The sequence below is a fragment of the Mustela erminea genome, chromosome 1 (genome assembly GCF_009829155.1).
Source record: "Mustela erminea isolate mMusErm1 chromosome 1, mMusErm1.Pri, whole genome shotgun sequence".
In the NCBI taxonomy this organism is placed as follows: domain Eukaryota; kingdom Metazoa; phylum Chordata; class Mammalia; order Carnivora; family Mustelidae; genus Mustela; species Mustela erminea.
This window is the reverse complement of record NC_045614.1, coordinates 159,091,637-159,111,195: the sequence shown is the minus strand read 5'-3', so window position 1 is coordinate 159,111,195 and position 19,559 is coordinate 159,091,637. Positions and strand designations below refer to the sequence as shown.

The 19,559-nt window shown below is 34.6% G+C and overlaps 1 protein-coding gene across 15 annotated transcripts in view; it reads right to left on the bottom strand.

Annotated features, from left to right (window-relative positions):
* ZBTB20 (zinc finger and BTB domain containing 20) overlaps positions 1 to 19,559 on the bottom strand; it is a 785,951-nt gene that overhangs the window by 585,090 nt on the left and 181,302 nt on the right. The gene's annotated exons all lie outside the window — the stretch shown is intronic.

Here is a 19,559-nt window from a genome sequence, read left to right as displayed (position 1 = left end):
CTGCTCTTACCCCACTTCTGTCTCTTAAATTAATAAATCTTTTTTAAAAAATAAAGTAAAAAAACAAAAATAAAAAAGGGCACTACCATGTTCACTACATGTGGCTTCATTCCAAATCTAGGAATTTATCTCAAAGAAATAATCTAAATTCTAGGGGAAAAAAAGCTTTATACACAAAAAGGTCATCACATTCTTTTTAAAAATAGCTGAAGCTGGAAACAATGTAAATATCCAAAAATAGTGATTAAGTCAGTATGGTATATCTACTCAACAGAATATGCTGTAACTAATAAAATGGAAAAGGTACTTATATTTTAAGTAAATCTTAAAAATAAGATACAACATAGGGTGCTGGGTGGCTCAGTCCATTAAGCATCTGCCTTTGCCTCAGGTTATGATCCCAGAGTTCTGGGATTGAGTCCCACATAGGGCTCCCCGCAGGGAGCCTGCTTCTCTCTCTGGCTCTGCCTCTCCCTCTCTCTGTCTCTCATGAATAAATAAACAAAATCTTTTTAAAAAGAAACAACATAGTATAATCATTAAAACTAAAACCTTTGAAAAGACTGGGAGAAAGTGAGCCAATATGGTATTATACATATTTTTCTTAATTTGAGCCTTCAAATTCTTCCAATTTTCTTTTATAAAGAAACCTTTATTTGGAGGAATAAGGCATGAAAAATAAAAGAAAAAACATAATACTTAAATAATTTAGAATGGAAAGTAAATAACAAAAATATGAAGATATGGAAGAAAAACCAAAGAGGACAAATAAAGTTTTGAAGAACACTGTCTTAAAGAATCTAGAAAATGGCTTCATGGATCCAACATACTATCAAACAAAGCCAAGATAAGAACTGAAAGGGGAAGGTTTTTATTTTAATCATGGTATTGGGTATTTGAATGAAAACTAATATTCTATACAGCCTTCTATAAATATTCGGTATAGGTGGTCTACCATCACTATAAGGGCTATCTTCTGCATACGTACATGTGTGTGTTCATTAGTACAGTTGTTTTTCAACATAGAATTGAACAATTTTCTGAGAGTCATCATATGCCAGGCACAATGAAAGTAAATCAAAGGTTACAGAGTAATGTGACAAAATGTTTGCTTTAGTCCTACACAAGCATATTTTGTTTTATTATGCTTCAGTTTATTGTGCTTCACAGATACTGTGGTTTTTACAAATTGAAAATTTGTGGCAACACCACATAAACGTATCTATCAGTGCCATTTTTCTGACGGCATTTTCTCACTTCATGTCTCTGTGTCATATTTCAGTAATTCTTCTAAGATTTCAAAATTTTCCATTATTATTATATTTCTTGATCTGTGATCAGTGATCTTTAATGTTACTATTGTAATTGTTTTGAGTTGCCACAAACTGCACCCATATAAGACAACACTTTAACATTGTTAAAAGTTGAGTTCTGAATGTTCCACTGACCAACCATCCCCCCATCTCTCCCTTTCCTTGGGCCTCCCGTTCCCCAAGACATAACAATATCAAAATTAGGCCAACACAATGCAACAACACAATGGCCTCTAAATGTTAAAATGAAGGGAAGAGTTGCATGTCCCTCACTTTAAATCAAAAGCTAGAATGATTAAGCTTAGTGAGGAAGTCAGGTCGAAAGTCACCATAGGTCAAAAGCTAGGTCTTCTGCATCAAACAGTTAGCTAAATTGTGAATGCAAAGGAAAAATTCTTGAGGGAAAATAAAAATACTACTCCAGTGAACACACGAATGATTAAAAAAAAAAAAAGAAAAACAGCCTTATTGCAAATACAGAGAAATTTTCAATGGTGTGGATAGATCAAACCAGCCACAACACTCCCTCAAGCCAAAGCCTTATCCAGAGCAGGGCCCTAAATCTCTTCAATTCTAGGAAGGCTGAGAGGGGTGAAGAAGCTATAGAAGAGAAGTCTGAAGCTATGAGGTTTGTTCATGAGGTTCAAGGAAAGAAGACATCTTTCCCTCTTTAATATAAAAGTGCAGGGTGAAGCAGCGATTGCTGATGTAGAAGCTGCAGGAAGTTATCCATAAACTCTAGCTAAGATAGTTTATTAAAGTGGCTACATTAAATAACAGATTTCCAATGCAGATGAAATAGCCTTCTATTGGAAGAAGATGCCATCTAGGAGTTTCATACCTAGAAAGAAGAAGCCAATGCCTGAAAGCTTTAAAGGATAGATTGACTCTCTTGTTAGGAGCTAATGCAGCTAGTGACTTTAAGTTAAAGCCAATGCTCATTTACTAGTCTAAAAAACCTATGGTCCTTAAGAATTCTGCTAAATCTACCCTGTCTATGCTTTGTAAATAGGTCAACAAAGCCTGTATGACAGTATATCTGCTTACAACATAGTTTACAGAATATTTTAAACCCACTGTTGAAATCTACTGCTCAGGGGGAAAAAAAAGATTCCTTTCGAAATATTACTGCTCAGTGACAATGCAACCAGACCACCCAGAGCTCTGATAGGGATGGACAATAAGATTAATGTTGTTTTCAAGCCTGCTAACACAGCATCCATTCTGTAGCCCATGGATCAAGAAGTCATTTTGACTTTCAAGTCTTATTACTTAAGAAATACATTTTGGGGAGCCTGGGTGGTTCAGTCAGCAAGCGTCTGCATTCAGCTCAGGTCATGATCCCAGGATCCTGGGATCAAGCCCCACATCAGTCTCCCTACTCAGTAGGAAGTCTGCTTCTCCTTCTCCCTCTGCCTGCTGCTCTCCCTTCTTGTGCTCTCTCTCTCTCTCTTCCAAATTAAAAAAAAGAACATTTGTGATTTTGGGAAGAGGTCAAAATATCAACATTAACAGGAGTTAGGAAGAAGTTAATTTCAACCTTCATGGATGACTTTGACGGATTCAACACTTTAGTGGAGGAAGTAATAGCAGATATTGTAAAAACAGCAAGAGAACTGGAATAGAAGTGGAGCCTGAAGATACGACTGAATTGTTACAATGTCATGATACAATTTGAATGGATGAGGAGTTGCTTCTTATGGATTACTAAAGAAAGTAGTTTCTTGAGATGGGCTCTACTTCTGATAAATATACAAAGAAGATTGTTGGAACAACAATGAAGGATTTAGAATACTACATAAAATTAGTTGATAAACAGCAGCAAGCTTTTTTTTTTTTTTTTAAGATTTTATTTATTTATTTGAGAGAGCATGAGTGATAGAGAGCATGAGAGAGAAGGTCAGAGGGAAAAGCGGACTCCCGAAGGAGCTGGGAGCCCAGTGCAGGACTTGATCCTTGAAGTCCGGGATCATGATCTGAACTGAAGGCAATCTCTCAAACAACTGAGCCACGCAAGGCGCCCAACAGCAGCAAGTCTTGAGAGCACAATTGTATAAAAAGTTCTACTCTGGGTAAAATGCTATTTCATACAACTGCATGCCACAGAGATATTGTTCGTGAAAAGGAGATCCAGAAGCTTCATTGCTGTTGCATTTTCAGAAATTGTCACAGCCACCCAAACCTTCAGCAGCTACTACTCCTATCAGTCAGCAACCATCATTACTGAGGCAAGACCTTCCACCAGCAAAAAGATTACAAAGATTATCTGAAAGTTCAGATGAAGGCTAACATTTTTTAGCAATAAAATAATATTAATTAATGTATGTTATTTTTTCAGACATAATGTATTATACACTTAATAGACTAAAATATAGTATAAACATAACTTTTATATGCACTGGGAAATAAAAATTCATTTGGCTCTCTTTATTCGAATATTGCTTTATGCGATGGCCTAGAACCAAATCCTCCTGTTTCTTCTGAGGCTTGCCTGTATTCTAAAATTGTTTATAGGAAATACAATTTCAAACTTATATATCCTCATCCTCAGAATATCTGTCCATTTGAATGCAATGCATTTCAATGCTTTTCAGATTTTCTATAATACTCACATGAGTGACAGAACCTGATTACAATTTGATTAAATCATATAAATGAGGAAAGGAAGACATTGGATAATGTCTGACTCTCTTGGAATTTCTGACTCTCTTTTGACTGTGAAAGTACCTGAACCCTGTTATAGTAAGCCAAACACTCTCAGGGTAGATAGAACTCTATTTACTAACAAGAACTGGTTTCATGGATTGCTGTCATGCTCTCTAATTAAACAAGTGAGTTTTCTAGGTATACTTCTATGACATCTCTGATGTAATGCATACCTATCTTCTTATTCAGCACGCTTTTTTTTTTTTTTTTTTCATTTAAAATCCATCAACTAGGGGTGCCTGGGTGGCTCAGTGGGTTAAAGCCTCTGCCTTCAGCTCAGGTCATGATCCCAGGGTCCTGGGATCGAGCCCCACATCGGGTTCTCTGCTCAGCAGGGAGCCTGCTTCCTCCTTTCTCGGCCTGCCTTTCTGCCTACTTGTGATCTCTGTCTGTCAAATAAATAAATAAAATCTTTGAAAAAAAAAATCCATCAACTAATGATCTGTGATCTTCAAGTAATTAATTTAATGATTATACAAATTAATATAATGCACATCCCTTTAAAGAAGTTAATATTTTCTATGTTTATGCTACAAAATTGGCCTTGTATGAATATCATCCTTCTCCTGCATTTCATAATGGTTCAAGGATAAATGATTTCCCCTTTGTAATTCGGTAAGTTTGCTCCAAAGGAGCCTATTGCTTCTCTACTCTACAATGAGTAAAATACATTCAGAGACCTTAGGGGACCTATTCTGAATAACACAGAGTTCCATCCTAGTTTGTTAAATTCAATGAAATTATAGCTCATTGTTACTGTCAAAGAAGAAATCCAAACATGTTACTGGATTGATCTCCTAAAATCCACAGAGCAAATTTGGAACCATTTTTTAAAACAAATAGAATAACAGAAACAAAAATACACTGGACACTACTAAGTTACAGACAGGAAGGCAGACTTTATACTTATCAAAAGGAAAACTGGAAAATTTGTCTCAAAATTGTTTTATGCTTCTGAGTAGTGTTATAGCCCTCCATCATCATTGGCCCCAACAATAATGAGGAGGATAACAATAAGAACCACCTGAATTTGCGTAATAGTCTTTGGGAAAAGATTTTCACATAGAACTTTTCATCTGGTCTTTGTAATGACTCTGAGAACGTAAGGTAAATGCTTTACAACGTCTCATTTTATGGAGAAGGAAATTGGGAATCCAGAGAAAATAAGAGCCTCGCCTGACAGCAACATGTAATTGTAGCTAGCTCACTGGCTACCTGACTCCAACCTCCGGGTTTGTTTTTTAATACTTTCAAATCAAAAGAGTCCATGATTCTCAATGTCTTTCTAAATTATGTACAAACCATTTAGAACCATAAATATCTATGATCATAGATTTTATGATCATTTATGATACAGACAAAAACAGAAAGATAGAAACAACACTATATCTCTGATTGGCAGAGCCAAATGGAAGATAAGTCACAAGATACCTAAGGATTCTATAGTCCCTAAAATAATTACTTGGTACTTTATTTATTTTTTATTCTTTGTTTCAGAAAGTATTCAACTTTTGAGGCTTTCATTAGTATAAAATACAGTGGGTTATTAATAACAATAAATAAATCTTCATGATGTCTAAATAGAATGCCTCTCTAGATCTTTACTGCTCAACTCTCACTGTAACAGTTTCATTTTATCCAAGTTTCCAGTACTAGATCTACTAGGACAAATACTGATATATTTGCTGTTGATGATTTTACTATTACATTAATCACATTATCCAGGTAGACAAGAAAATTTCAGGAAAAGAAATGAGTAAATCAAAATAGTTTCAAAAATTCTTTATACCTCATTTACAAAGCTATTTTCTATGCCTAGTTATTCTTTGCTATCACCACAAGATACACATGGATGGGACCTTTTAATTAACATTAACTTCCCGTTTTAAACCCCTTAACCCATTGTAAAAGAAAACTAGCACCAGGTTATTAAAAAGGAAAAATAATTGTGATTTACAATGCAAATGGGGAAGAATATTATAGATCACTGAAACCATTATTATTTGTACTCTAAGAATGCATATACTTACCTAAACTACAAGTTATCCTTTGTACAACTTTCTTTCAGAAAATAGCAATGACATTTTTGTGATTCTTAAATTTCAAAATGGTTTAACTAAGGTGATTAATATAACTATTCAAATGTAGATAAATCGATTTGTACAAGTCAAATGAACTTCACTAAAAAGTTTTTTGTACTTTTAAATACTGAAGAAATCATATTTAGGTCCAAATAGATGTAAGGAATTCATATGAAGGGGAGGTACAAATACATTTGAAAGTAGCAGTGCATCTTCATAAATTACTTTGTATACTAATGAAATAGTTAACTACCATGCACTCTCAAACAACCTGTTAACCAAAATGGCATCATGGGAGGGCCTCCAGTTCTACAATGATTGGGTGGCTTATATCAAAACACCCATACTGCTGAGAAAAACTAACAAGCTAAATAAGAATAATTTGAAAAACCATTTGATGAAGGGAACAGGAACCAACCAAAGTGGTTTTATCTTAAAACTCAAGATATTTTAAAGGAAAAAACAGTAACTTAAGCCTTTTGATGTTTACAACATTTGCACTTAAGACATTTAGTGATCCTAAGTAGCACTGGGCTGAGACATGGAACACAAAGCTCTGGATCAGAGCATTAAGTACTCTAGTGGAGTGGAAACAAAAAATATATTTGGGAGCTGTGAAGACAGCCATGACTTGGGGAGTGAAGATCCTGGATAGTAGGTAAATGCAATAGGGTGAAAACTATGTTGTTTCACACTTTTCACCCTTAAGACATTGACAGATACCTCTCATGCAGTGAAAAGCATACCCCCTGGGGGAAAAAAAAAGTAGCAGAAAGCATCAACCTGAATACTAGAAAATTAAACAGAATGTATAGTGTCAAGTTCTTATGGTCTTATGGTGTCAAGAAGGCAAAAACTGGAGGTTAGGGACCAACTTGAAAATCATTCCAGAATCTTATCTGAACCTCTAATGATTATTTATAGTAGTAAAGGCCAAACAGAGAGAAGCTAGCTAACAGAAATATAGAAGCCCAACTTCAAATGATCAATTCCTGATCAGAGCAAGATGAAGTAACTTTACTGTAATTATCGGCAAGAAGAAAATTAAATCATCCTTGGGAAAACACAATATCACACAAAGTCTTCTCAATTTTCACATGCAAAGATCATCATCAGGCAAGCCAGGAGCTCTAACTGAATAACCAAAAACAAAAACAACAACAACAACAAAAACTCAAAAAAATGTAACAGGTAAGAGAATCATCAGGCAGAAACTTTTAAATATTGTGATTAATGTATTTTTTATTAATGTGGTTTTAAAAGTAGAAGAAAAGATTGAGAATTACCAGAGAAATAGGATCTATGAAAAACTAAATGATATTCTAGAATTAAAAATAAAATAACTGAAATCAAAAACTCAAAAGATGCAGCTATTGCAGATTAGACAAAACAGAAGAAGAGATTTTATAAACTTGAAAATAGATGAATAAGAAATAGCAAGACTGCAGTGCATAGGTGGCTCAGCTAGTTAAGTGTTGGACTCTTGATTTCAGCTCAGGTCATGATCTCTGGGTAATAGGATTGATCCCAATGTCAGGGTCCACAGTGTGGAGTCTGGTTGGGGTTGGTCTCTCTCCCTTTGCCCCTTCCCCTGCGTGCTTGCTCTCTCACTCTCAAAAATAAATTAATAGGGGAGGAGCAAGATGTCAGAGGAGTAGGAGACCTAAATACCATCAGGTCCCAGGAGTTGAGCTAGATAGTTATCAAACCATTCTGAACACATACAGACTGAACAGGAGATCAAAGAGAAGATGAAAAGCAACCACTTTCTGGAAGGAAGGACGTGCAGAGAAGTGAATCCAAGGCAAAAAATGGAAAGATAGACTGTGGGGCGTGGGGTTGGCTCCCAGCAAGCAGTAAAGCAGCAGAACACAAAATCGGAACTTTTAGAAGTCTGCTCCACTGAGCAATGTCCCTCCATAGGCTAAGCGGGGGGTGGAGTCCTTGCAAGGACAGTGTGATCTCAGGACATTTGGGGTCACTAAAAGACCACGGGTGTCTGAGTGTGGCAGAGCTCTCAGGTATCAGAGTAGGGAAGCCAGCCACAGAGACAGAGTTGAGGAGTAGTCTCTCAGCTCGGGGTTACCTTAAACCATGATCTGAGGCAAAGTTGGGCCACTGCTCTTTGAGCAGGGATCCCACAAATGGCAGATCCAGAGAGAGACTCTTCTTCCTCCTCCAGGAGGAGCGGTGTTGGAGTGTGCTGCAGGAATCTCCTGGGTTTGGAGACTCCAAATAGTGCTATGTGCCAGAGACAGAAATACTCCGTCAAAGGCTCGGTAAGCTCAGAGTGTTGCCAGAGACCAGGGAGACAGGAGTGATTGACTATTTTTCTCTGAGGGCACATTGATGAGTGGGACTCTGAGTTCTTGGCTCCTCCAGGCTGGATATTGGAAGGCCACCATCTTCATTCTCCTCCTCCAAAGCTGTACAGAAGGCATTCCGGGAACAGAAGCTCCCGAGAGCAAACCCAAGCAGATTACTTAGCCTGGCCCCTGGAAAGGGTAGTGCAATTCCACCACCATTGAGGCATCTGAGAATCACTGCAATAGGCCCCTCCCCCAAAAGATCATCAAGAGCAAAGAGCCAAGACCAAGTTCACTGATCAATGAGAACTTCGGAACTCCAGAGCCGGGGGGAATGCAACACATAGAATCCGTGGCTCTTTTTCCACGATACTGAACTCATTCAAAATTAAACTTCTTTAATTGTATTTTTTTCTTATTCTATTTTAAATTTTTTTCCTATTTCTTATTTTAACCTTTTTAAATTATTTTATCTTACCAATATCTTTTTAAAAAAATCTTTTTAAATTTCCATTGTTATAGTGATATTCTATCCTTCATTGTATTTAACCTTATTTTTTGTATACGTATAGGTTTTTCTTTCTTTAAAATTTTGAGATGCAGTTTCTTCTAACAGGTCAAAATATAACCAAAATCTAGCACATGGCTTTGTTCTAGTATCGAGACTGACCATATTCTTTCCTCTTTTTTTTTTCTTTCTCAAACAACTTTTTATCAATTCCTTTTTTAGAAACTTTATTAATTTTCATAGTTACAGTCATATTCCATCCCTTCATTTTTTTACCCTTATTTTTATATATCAATAAGTTCTTCTTCCTTTAAAATGTTAGGAGGCAGTTTCTTCTAACAGACCAAAATATACCCTAAATCATGTGTGTGGCTCTGTTCTTTCACAGGTCTAATATATGCATATAATATGCATATTAGATATATATTAGATATATTATATCTGATAATAAACATACTATATTAGTACAGAGGATCCCTATCTGGAGAAATAAAACCCCTCTCTGAAGAAAAAAAGAACTAAAATCTAACCAAGTTGAAATAAAAAAAAGCTTTTAATGAGGTGCAATAAAAAATGGAGACTCTTCCTGCTAAGATAAATGAGGAAAAAGAGAAAATTAGTGATACAGAAGACCAAATGCTGAAGAATAAAAAAAGCTGAGCAAAAGAGAGACAAATAACTACTGGAACATGAGGGGAGAATTTGAGAGGTAAGTGATACCGTAAGATAAACAATACTGGAATAATTGGGATCCAGAAGAAGAAGAAAAAGAGAGAGAGGCAGAAGATATATTGGAGCAAATTATAATAAAGAATTTCACTCATTTGGCAAAGGAAACAAGTATCAAAATCAAATAGGCATAGAGAATCCCCCTCAAAATCAGTAAAAATAGGTCAACATCCCATCATATAATAGTAAAATTTACAAGTCTCTGTGACAAAGAGAAAATCCAGAAAGCAGCTCAGAACAAGAGGTCTGTAACATAAAACAGTAAAAATATTAGATTGGCAGCAGACCTATCCACAGAGACCTGGCAGGCCAGAAAGGACTGGCATGAGCACTAAATGAGAAAAATATGCAGCCAAGAATACTATATCCACCTAGGCTGTCATTGAAAATAGGAGAGATAAAAAGTTTCCCAGACAAACAAAAATTAAAAGAATTTGCAAACACCAAACCAGCCCTAGAGGAAATATTGAAAGAGGTCCTCTAAGCAAAGAGAGAGCCTAAAAATAGTAGACCAGAAAGGAACAGAGACAATATAAAGGAACAGTCACCTTACAGGCAATACAATGGCACTACATTCATATCTTTCAATAGTTACCCTGAATGTAAGTGGGCTAAATGCCCCAATCAAAAGACACAGAGTATCAGAATGAATAAAACAAAACAAAACAAAACAAACAAACAAACGAAAAAACCAAGACCCATCAACATGATATCTGCAAGAAACTCATTTTAGATCCAAAGACACCTCCAGATTTAAAGTGAGGAGGGGAATACAATTTACCATGCTAACGGACATCAAAAGAAAGCTGGGTGGCAATCCTTATATCAGATAAATTACATTTTAAGCCAAAGGCTATAATAAGAGATGAGGAAGGACACTATATCACACTTAAAGAGTCCATCTAACAAGAAGATATTACAATTTTAAATATCTATGCCTCTACCATGGGAGCGGCCAATTTTATAAACTGATTAGTAACAACATCAAAGAAACACATCTACAATAATATGGTAATAGTGAGGGACTTCAACACCCCCTCACTGAAATGGACAGATCATCCAAGCATAAGATCCACAAGGAAATAAAGGCTTTAAATGACACACTGGACCACACAGACACCACAGATAAATTCAGAACATTCCATGCCAAATTAATAGAATACACATTCTTCTCTAGTGCACATGGAACATTCTCTAGAATATATCACATCCTGGGTCACAAATCAGGTCTCAACCGGTCCCAAAAGATTGGAATCATTCCCTTCATATTTTCAGACCACGATGCTTTGAAAGTACAACTCCATCACAAGAGGAAAGCTGGAAAGAACTCAAATACATGGAGGCAAAAGAGCATCCTACTAAAGAATGAATGGGTCAACCAGGAAATTAAAGAAGAATTTAAAAAAATTCATGGAAACAAATGAAAATGAAAATACAACTGTTCAAAATCTTTGGGACACAGCCAAGGCAGTCCAAAAAGGAAAGTATATAGCAGTACAAACCTTTCTCAAGAAACAATAAAAGGACTCAACTACACAAACTGACCTCACACCTAAGGGAGCTGGAGAAAGGAGCAAAGAAAGCCTAAACCCAGCAGGAGAAGAGAATAATAAAGAGCAGAGCAGAAATCAATGAAATAGCAACCACAAGGAAAACAAAACAAAACAAAACAAAACAAAAAACCACAGTTAGAACAAATCAAAAAACCTAGGAACTGGTTCTTTGAAAGAATTAATAAGATTGATAAACCCCTGGCCAGACTTACCAAAAAGAAAAGAGAAAGGACCCAAATTAATAAAATCATGAATGAAAGAGGAGAGATCACAACCAACACCAAAGAAGTAGAAACTATTTTAAGAACATTTTATGAGCAACTAACTATACACCAGCAAATTTGACAATCTGGAAGAAATGGATGCATTCCTAGAGACATAAGCTACCATAACTGAACCAGGAAGAAAGAGAAAACCTGAACAGACCCATAACCAGTAAGGAGATTGAAACAGTCATCAAAAATCTCTCAACAAACAAGAGCCCGGAGCCAGATGCTTTCCAGGGGAATTCTAACAAACATTTAAAGAAGAATCAATATCTACCTTCCTGAAACTGTTCCAGAAAATAGAAATGGAAGGAAAACTTCCAAACTCATTTGATCAGGCCAGCATTACCTTGATCCCAAATCCAGACAAGACCCCATCAAAAAGGAGAACTACAGATCAATATCCCTGGTGAACAGAGATGCAAAATTCTCATCAAAATACTAGCAAACAGGATCCAAGAGGACATTAAAGGGAATATTCACCATGACCAAGTGGGATTTATTCCTGGGCTGCAAGGATGGTTCAACATCCACAAATCAATCAATGGGATACAATACATTAATAAAAGAAAGAACAAGAATCATATGATACTCTTAACAGATGCTGGAAAAGCATTTGACAAAATACAGCATCCTTTCTCGATCAAAACTCTCCAAAGTGTAGGGACAGAAGGTACATACCTCAATATCACCAAAGCCATGTATAAAAACCCAGAGCAAATATCATTCTCAATGGGGAAAAGCTGAGAACTCTTCCCCTAAAGTCAGGAATACGGCAGGGCTGTCCACTGTCAGCACTGCTATTCAACATATTGCTGAGGCTAGAAGTCCTAGCCTCAGCAATAAGACAACAAAAAGAAATAAGAGGCATCTGAATCAGCAAAGAAGTAGTCAAACTCTCACTCTTTGCAGATGATATGATACTTTATGTGGAAAACCCAAAAGACCCCACTGCAAAACTGCTAGAACTCATACAGGAATTCAGCAAAGTATCAGGATATAAAATCAATGCACAGAAATCAGTTGCATTTCTATACACCAACAGCAAGACAGAGAAAGAGAAACTAAGGAGTCGATCTCATTAACAATTGCACCCAAGACCATTAGCTACCTAGGAATAAACCTAACCAAGAGGCAAAGAATCTGTACTTGCAAAACTACAAAGTACTCATGAAGGAAACTGAGGAAGACACAAAGAAATGGAGAAATGTTCCAGGCTCAAGGATTGGAAGAACAAATACTGTGAAAATGTCTATGCTATCTAAAGCTATCTATACATTTAATGCAATACCTATCAAAATACCATCAATTTTATTCGAAGAAATGGAACACATAATCCCAAAATTTATATGGAAGAGAAAAGACCCCAATTAGCCAGAGGAATGTTGAAAAAGAAAACCAAAGTTGGTGGCATCCCAATTCCAAACGTCAAGCTCTATTACAAAGCTATCATCTTCAAGACAGTATGGTACTGGCACAAAAACAGACAGGTAGATCAATGGAACAGAATAGAGAGCCCAGAAATGGACCCTCAACTCTATGGTCAACTAATCTTCGACAAAGCAGGAAAGAATGTCCAATGGAAGAAAGACAGTCTCTTCAACAAATGGTGTTGGGAAAATTGGATAGTCACATGCAGAAGAATGAAACTGGACCATTGCTTACACCACACACGAGAATAGACTCAAAATGGAGGAAAGACCTCAGTGTGAGACAAGAATCCATCAAAATCCTGAGGAGAACACAGGCAGCAACCTCTTTGACCTCAGCTGCAGCAACTTCTTCCTAGAAACATCACCAAAGGCAAGGGAAGCAAGGGCAAAAATGAAATACTGGGACTTCATCAAGATAAAAGCTTTTGCACAGCAAAACAGTCAACAAAACCAAAAGACAATTTACAGAATGGGAGAAGATATTTGCAAATGACATATCAGATAAAGGGCTAGTATCCAAAATCTATAAAGAACTTATCAAACTCAATACCCAAGGAACAAACAATCCAATCAATATTTATATTTATAGTTTAAAACTATACATATAACTATATATTATAACATCAGTCTAAGTAGAATCTATACCTAATCAAGATATAGTAGAGGAAAAGAATTTAGTAGTGACAAGAAATTCTAGTTAATCTAATAATTAGATTACAATTCTAAATTAGTACACAACTAATAATACAGCCTTCAAGAGCAAAAACTGACAAAACAAAAGGAGAAATAGCCAAATTCACAATCATATGTAAATTTTAAATGATAAATCTTAGTAAATGATAAAATACAGGGTTAAAAATTTCAACAGAGAAATAAAAGTTTTGAGCACCAATATTTAACAAATTTAATCTAATTGATATGTAGAGAACCCTACATCCAAAAACTACAAAATACACACTATTATCAGGTGTATACAGAACATTTACTAAAATTGCCCTGGTTCAGAAAAGAAGTCTGAATAAATTTAGCATATGTTTTCTGACCATAAACTCAAAATTAATAACAAAATGTTAATCATAAAATACCCCAAGTATTTTGAAATAAAGCAATATATAAAGAAGAAATCTAAAAATTCCTTTTTAGAATGACAAATAAAATCATCCTCTAGAAATCTGGATTTTAAAGCAAAGAGAAACAGGCACAAATAACCTTGACAGGAATGAAAAATGATGCATTCCTATGGATCTACAGACATTACAAAGTCTGTAATGTCAAATTTCAAAAATTTGAAACCCAGATGAAAAGGAGATTATTACAAAGATAATAAGAGGATATGGTAACCAAGTTATCAATGAATTTGAAAATTAGATGAAATGGATAAATCTTTTGAAAAACACATTTTATGAAAATGGACACACAAAAAAGCTGCATATTTAATTCAAAATCTTTCCACAAAGAAGGAAATTAAATATTTAAGATCTTTCCATAGGGAAAACTTCTGGCCCAAATAGCTTTACAGATAAATTCTTCCTGAAAGAATAGTACCAATCATACATATATTTTCCCAAGGGTAGAAAAAGAGGAATACTTTTTTTCTCACTTGTTTTGTGAGAATACTATAACTCTGCAACCAAAACCTGACAAGAACATAATATCTATATTATTTATCTTTTTAAAAAGATTTTATTTAATTATTTGAGAGAGAGAATACATGGGAGAGAGCACAAATGGGGCAAGGCAGAGGGAGAGGGAGAAGCAGACTCCTGGCTGAACAGGAAGCCTCACCTAAGGCTGGATCCCAGGACCCTAGGATAATGACCTGAGCAGAAGGCTGGCGCTTAACCAGCTGAGACATATATATATATATATATGTATTTTAAAACATATTATAGGCCAATCTCTTTTTTTGAATGCAGACAAAAATATCTTAAGGAAAATATTAGCAAACTCAATCCAGTTCCCCATTTAAAAAAAAAAAAAAAAAAAGGATAACACATCAACATCAAGTTGGGTTTATTCCAGAAATGTAAGAGTGGAGTAACATTCAAAAATAAATTATTTTAATTTAAGTGTTAACATATTAAAGGGTGAAAAAAAAAAAAGATTTCAATATATCCAGAAAAGAATGTGATAAAATTCAAAAACCTGTGTTGATTTAAACACACACACACACACACACACACACACACACACAGAGCCAACTTAGAAAACTGAGAAATTAAGAAAAAAAAAACAACTTATTTAGTTTGATAAGGGGCATTTTTAATGAAAAAACAAACAGACAAAAATACCTAGTGCAAGTATTATGCCTTTCTTTGATATTGTACTAGAGATTCTAGCTAATATAACAAGAAATAGAAATTAAAGGTATATGGAGGACACAGACTTCAGTTAAAAGATAACATGTAGGGATAAATAACTTCTGGGGATATACTTGAAAGTTGCTGAGAGTAAATCTTAAATGCTTTTACCTCAAAAAAGAATTGGTAATTATGTAAGGTTTCAGAGGTGTTAACTAATCCTGCTGTGTTAATCATTTTCCATCACATTTCCATCACACTGTACCCCTTAAACTTATGCCATGCTATATGTCAATTATATCTAAATAAATCTGGAAAATTAAAAGTTACACAGACAGGAAAGGTAGAAACAAAACTGTAATTATTCACAGAAATGATGAATGTTTTAATAAAACTCTAAGGGAACCCACAAAATCTAAAAGAATTAAGTGAATTTAGCAAATACCTAGCTATAAAGTAAATATATATATATATGTGAATGGTTTTTTATATACTAGCAAACAGACATTAAGAAAATGAAATTTAAAACACAGTTTACAAGAGCATAAAATAAAATCAAATACTAGAAATTGATCCAACAAATGTATAGAGTCTTCTACATAGAAAACTTTAAAACATTACTAAGAGAAATTTAAAGAAGACTAAAATAAGTGTAAAATATAATGCATTTAGAAACTAGATATCAATTTTCCCAAAACACAATCTCAATCAAAATCCCAGAAAATTTCATTTTGTGGATATTGACAAGCAGGTTCTAAAATGTTTATGGAAACACAAAGGACCAAGAATAACCAAAACAATCTGAAAGAAGAATATATGTAAGGTGTTTACACCACCAGATACAATATTTCTTCTAAGTCTACCCTAAAGAGCAATGTATTATTGGTACAGGGATAGACAAATAGACTGATGGAACAGAAAAGAGCATCCAGAAATGGGTCCACTATTTACGTAAGCACTTGATTTATGATAAATTCACTGCTAAAGTATCTGAAGAAAGAACCAACTTTTGACAACTGGTGGTTGATCAATTAGACATCTACATTAAAAAGATAAATTAACTAAATTAAATGACTCTTGTATACCCAATCCCCAGCCTCAAACTTAACACAAACACAAAAAAATACCTTCCAGGGAAAATTCAGACCTAAATGTTAATGACAAACAATAAAGTTTTCAGAAGATAACAACAGAGAATGTCTTCATGATTTTGTGGCAGGCAGAGGTTTTCCTTTTTAAAACAGGATATTTAAAAAATGACTATAAAAACGAGATTGACAATTTGAATTTTATTAAAATGAAAACTTTTGTTTATCAAAAGATAGCTATAACACAATGAAAAGACAAACTTCAGACAGTTATATGTGTATTTGACAAAGACATATATCCAGACCATATAAAGGAACACCAGCAATTCAATAACAGAAACAGTAACAAGCCCAAGTATAAAATGGGCAATGAATCTTCAAAATGCACATTACAAAAGAGGATATCTAACTGGAAAATAAATACATGAAAAGATGTTTAATTTCACTCATCATTAGAGAAATGCAAACTAATGCCATAATGGTCTACCATGTCACACATACCAGAAAAGATAAAATGAAAAAGACAGGTAATACTAAGTGTTGTCAAGGATTAGGGCAAACAGAACTCTCATGTAGTAATACTGAGAGAAGAAACTGGTTTAATAACTTTGGAAACTATTTGGCAATATCTACTAAAGCTGAACATGGGCATATCAGCAATGTGATTCTTTAGTATACATTAGTTTACTAAATTACGTATACATTTAATATACATTAAATAGAAATGCAAAACCACTGTCCATAATGCTTCTAAGCTGGAAACAACCAAAATTCTATCTACCATAGAATAGCCTTAAAAATAAATTTTATTATATTCTAACACAGGAATTATCATAAAACAATAAAATTTTTTTAAAAAATTATAGCTTCATGCAGATGCAACAACAAAATGAATCTCACAAACACAAGCAAAAGAAAATATACCACATGATTCTATTTCTGTACTGTTCAAAAAGAACCAAAACTAATTTATTGTATTAAAAGTCATGATAGTAGTTACCCTTGGGGAGTAGGGAAAAAAAGATGGCACTTCTGTGGTCTGGTGATGCTTAGCTTCTTGGTCTGACTGCTGCTAACATGGGTATATTCACTTTATGAAAACTCACCTAGATGCATACTTATAATTTCTGCACTTTAAAAAAATAGTGTGGTCCCATGAGTGTCTGGTGAAATCCCATTGCTTTTATTTTCCTCTCTTTGTCCTCTCACCACTTGGCCTTGAACATGGGCTCAGTTACAGAAATGTGCATGAGAGTACAGTAAATAAAGCCATCACTTGCTAGCTGGAGGGCCAAAAAGGGCAGCTGCAGGGAACTGAAAAAATAACAGTGATATCATGGAGAGAAAAGGGCTCAGGAAAATAATTCCATAAAATTGCTATTAAATTCTGGGCTTATCCACAAGCTGCACATATATGGATCAGATTTTAATCAGCATACAAAAGAAATTAAGAAAAAAAAAATAACACATAGGTCCATGCATAGGTCCAAGACAACCTCTGGTACATACACAGGACAAATCTGAAAATAAAGCTGGCATTGGAACCACAAAATACAGCTTGTAACTTCTGTCCTGAACCTAACTAGATCAACTGCCCGCTAAGACAAAAATAACAACATTCTCTGTATAATTTATGAGTCTCCAAGACTCAAAATTTCATAACAGATATAAATTATTTAATTTATTTAAACTATACATGACATAATATTTAAAATGTCCAGATTCTAGTAAAAAAAAGTATTGGGCATATGAAGAACCAGGAAAATCTCAATTCACATGAGAAAAGATAACAGTCATGAACACTGAAATGATACAATGTTGAAACTGTCTGATAAAGACCTTAAGATAGATATTACAAAAATGTTCTAACAAGGAACAGTCTTGAAACAGAAATATAAAATAAACAACAAAAAGATCACAGATACTTTCAATGACAAAATAAAGATGACAAAGAAAAGAGTCACTGAACCTTAGGATAGATCAACTGAAGTTATCTAATGTGCAGAACAAAGAGAAAAAAAATTAAGACTCAGGGATCTATGGGGTAATAACAAGAATTCTAGCATTCCTGTCAGAGTATCAGAAGGAAAGGAGTTAAAGAGTACAGTGCTGAAAAAGATATTTGAAAAATATTTGGAAACTTCCAAATTTTGTGAAATAGAGAAACCTAAAGATTCTAGAAGTGTAATAACCTCAAATAGGATAAAAACAAAAATAATCCATGCCCAATACAGCATTTCAATTTATCTGAACACTAAAGTGTGGAAACTGAAGATAAGAAAAAAATATTTTGGAAGCATCCAGAGGAAATCACATATCACCTATAGGGGACTGACAATTCAAATGACAGTGGATATCAACAGAAACCATAGAAGCCAGGGGTGCCTGGGTGGTTGCTGGTTAAGTGCCTGATTTCAGTTCAGATCATGATCTTAGGGTCATGAGATAGAGCCCCGCAAGCCCACAAACCGCATGCTGGCTCCACACTAGGCAGGGAGTCTGCTTGAGAATTTCTCTCTCCCTCTCCCTTTGTCCCTCCTCCCTACCCCTGAACTCTCTCTCTAAAATAAATCTTAAAAAAAAAAAAAGAAAAAAGAAAGAAACTATAGAAGCCAGAAGGAAATGACACCCCTTTTTTTAAAGTGCTGAGAGGAAGAAAATGTCAACATAGACTGTATATCCAATAAAAATATCTTTTCAGAATGAAGTGAAATAAAGATTGTCAGATGAAAAAAAAACTAAGAAAATTTGTTGCTAGGAGACCTTTTCTAAATGAATTACTTAAGGAAGTACTCCAGACAGGAGGAAAATGATACTAAAAAGAAACTTTATACATCAAGAATAAAGAGAAAGTAACAGAAATGATAAACATATAAGTAAAAATAATGAACTATTATTCTCTGCTTGAGTTCTTTAAAATAAGTTTAACAGTTAAAAGTGAAAATATAACATTATCTAAAGGGGCTTCAATCTATGTAGATATGATATGCAACAATAATGCAAAATTGGGACAGTAAATGACCTTACATGGTGGCTGGATTTCTACATTCAACTTGCAGTGATAAAATACTGATTCTAAGAAGACTATGAAAACTTAAGTATGCATACTGGAAACCTTAGAAACCCTAAAAAACTATACAAAGATATATAGTCAAAAGCATAATTGATAAATTAAAATGGAATACTAAAAAAAAAATTCAAGTAACCCAAAACAAGGCAGGAAATGGGAAATGGAGGAATGGAAAGAGAAGTAAAAACAACAACAACAACAACAAC